The sequence below is a fragment of the Notamacropus eugenii genome, chromosome X (genome assembly GCF_028372415.1).
Source record: "Notamacropus eugenii isolate mMacEug1 chromosome X, mMacEug1.pri_v2, whole genome shotgun sequence".
Lineage (NCBI taxonomy): Eukaryota > Metazoa > Chordata > Mammalia > Diprotodontia > Macropodidae > Notamacropus > Notamacropus eugenii.
This window is the reverse complement of record NC_092879.1, coordinates 12,698,577-12,701,695: the sequence shown is the minus strand read 5'-3', so window position 1 is coordinate 12,701,695 and position 3,119 is coordinate 12,698,577. Positions and strand designations below refer to the sequence as shown.

Sequence of the window (3,119 nt, the reverse complement as noted above, 5' to 3'; positions counted from 1 at the left end):
AGGGTATTATATAATTTCAAATTATATTACACTTCATTTTCTCAAGGCATACTTTTAATTTTAAATACCAAATTCTTGACTCTTAATGGCACATGCTAAGATAGGGCACATTTCACTGATGTCCTGGTGACACTATTTCCAGTTTTAGTTAAGAACATCTTATTTTAAAATGATCACTTCAAATCTTTTTTCCCTACCCCAAAATTTAGATGCCAAAAATGAAGCAACAATCACCTTCTCTTCTAATGGCTATGGCTAGGTATATAGTAAAATTATCAGCAAAGATAAAGTAAGAAGGTGAGCCGTCAGTATAAAAAAACTGAGACCTGGAAAGAAACTTTTTTTGACTTGGGGCAAGAAGAAAATCGCATTGGGGTAGATACTAGGCAAAGGCTTGCATCACCCCTGTATATGCTAGAGAATGAAGACAGTCCAGTGCAGTATGGCCAGGTGGTGTCCCATCCCTGCATTTCAATACAACAAGCAGGAGGACAGATCTGGCAGTTATGCTTGGAGTCCCAAAGGGGCTCTTTGTAATCAAGAACACATTGGTCACTTAACACATTAAACATTTTACTGGGTTTAGGATATTCGTCATTTCCTTACGTGCACTCCCTCTAAAGATTCCTGTCCTATGAACTTACAGTTCTCTAGAGTGCAAGATACTGTGAATGACAAAACTGTTTTAATAACACATTTCTAAGCAGACCTGGAGGTGATGGAACAGCAGATGCTTACCTACTCTTACTGGCTAAAACACTGAATGCAGAAATATGTAGTGGAGACATCTGAATTTTCTTCTTTCCACCACCCTGGTCACTTGTGCTGCCTTAATTTTTCTGAATTATTTCCTACTAATTCCTTTACTTACAAGTGATAAACCAGGGAGCAAGGGTAATAGAAATTTTAGCTGTAGGTTACTTGGAAATCCTTTGCTTAACGTTTAATAATGTCAAAAATAAGTGTTAACGCATATACTTTTTAGCAATATCAACAAAGAGTGAACCAATTACATTATAATAAATGTTCAGAAATTAACCCGACATCTTATATAGATCATCATCTGATGAATGGGTCTCTGAACACCATTCAGTGTTGCCTTTTGACTTGGGATACTTTTACAGTTTAATTTGCAAACAGAATTTCCATAACAAATTGTTTTTAAACAAATCATGTCTGAAAACTGTTTACAGAAAACCCACGGATAAAATGAACTGTTCATTGTGGAAGGCCTTAAATTGCATTATTACAGTAGAAAATACATGAGGTAGAAGATAATTGAAAAGACTAATGCAACATTAGATTCAAGTCTAATAGTTCCTGGAGTTACTTTTAAAAACTGAACCCAACCTTTTTCAGTGACCATAGAAAACAGATAAAATAAATTTGCCATGAAAGTCCTTATATCATGCTTGATACAGGGAGGTAGGAAGATGTAAGAACCAGAAGGACACATGAGACATGACATTTTATCTCCTGTTTGCTTTACTGAGCTTGTAGTTTCACAATTCAGTCACCTTTCTCTTCAGACTCAGATTCTTCTTCTGCATTCTTGAGCCACTCTACAAAATTTTTCATTTGCTCAGAAAGACACTTTTCCCCTTTGCAACATGTGCACTTTATACCACTTCAAAACGGTCTCTTTATTTGGGACTTCAGCTTTATAAAAAAGCACCACGATTTTCTGGAAGGCTTTCATGAAGTGAATGTTGTGATAACAGTACTCCTGAATCTTCAGGAACAGAGTCAGCTCAGACTGACCTTGAGTAGTAAAGGCAGCAAGTAGAAGCCTATATTGCTTCAAATGCTTGATGGCTTGCTCTGCTACCAGCTTCCCCTTTTGGTTCCATTCTACAGCGCTCATTATACTTGACCAGACTATACCTATAACGATCTGTTCTGGGATACTGTTTTTCTTCATCTGCTCCTTGACATACAAAATTATATTCTTAAATGAATCACCACGTGACATCTGTTCTTGAAGATCTTTCTGTAGCTCTTTACGAGTTCTCATGATTTGTTGGTTCTGAACACACTCAGAAAGTTCTTTTAGATGTGCTTTGGTAAAATATTTTGTGAAGTGCTCAACACCTTGTTGGTTACCAGGAAAAAGTTCCATCAGTCTGTTGTTCATGCTAACTATTCGAGACTAGCAGCTATTGAATTGATATCTTTTTCATTTATCCATGATTTCTGCTGAAACGCCTTCTTTAACCAAATTCTCATTATAAGGACTGTTAAGAATGGATGGATTAAGTGTCCCATTGGTCAGAAGAACCCCAGTCAACATGACCAGTTTCTTCCTCTCAAACTCTGAAAAACCTTTCAAGAATAGCAGCAGCTTTTTAACTTCATCTTCAAATCCCTTCTCAAGGTATTTGTATTATCTGATTAACCTGTTGAATACCTGAGCAAAAGCTTGCATGATTTCTAGTTCTTCTTGTACTGCAAATACACAGATATCTGTGTGCATCATGTCATCTGCCAGTGTACCACCTGGGACCAGCATGCCACCAGCCACCAGAATATCAAAGAGTGTTTATATGAGGAATAATCAAGTTTTGCCCCAGAAGCATCAAGAATTTCTGCTACTGCTTCCAAATCAGTGCCAGTTTCAGTTAAACCTTGAATAATACAGTCTTAAAACTGAGTAGGGTCAAACCTCTCTTTTTCATCTCTTTCTCTAGTTTTAAAATGCTGGTCTGATAGTGTTGGCTTTTGCTCCTTTTGATATTTCATAAAAGACACCCGAATTGAAGGCGACAAGTAAAGCCAAAATTACTTTTTTTAGGAATTGGTGTGACTGAGTCCATGTAGAACATTTATTTCTCAACATTTCATGACAGGAAGTAGTATTTTCCATTGTAATGGAAGCATCTGAACAACAACAAAATTAAATGTGATGTCTTTACATTTAATATTGTTTAATAATCATAGCTTTCTAACTATTTTTATTATTAAAATAATTTTATATTCCCCAACATACCTACTACCCAGCACTGGATTCCTTGAAATGGAAGTTTTAAGAACTTGAATGACATCTTTCTAAGTTTATCTGTAGTAACTTTTTCAATGTTTCCATAATCCACAAAGTGGACTTTAACAGTTGCATTCAGTAG

The 3,119-nt window shown here is 36.1% G+C and overlaps 1 pseudogene; it reads right to left on the bottom strand.

Moving 5' to 3' along the window:
• Window positions 1-1,509: 1,509 nt before the first annotated feature.
• On the bottom strand, window positions 1,510-2,739 carry LOC140515366 (eIF5-mimic protein 2-like; annotated as a pseudogene).
• Window positions 2,740-3,119: the final 380 nt, after the last annotated feature.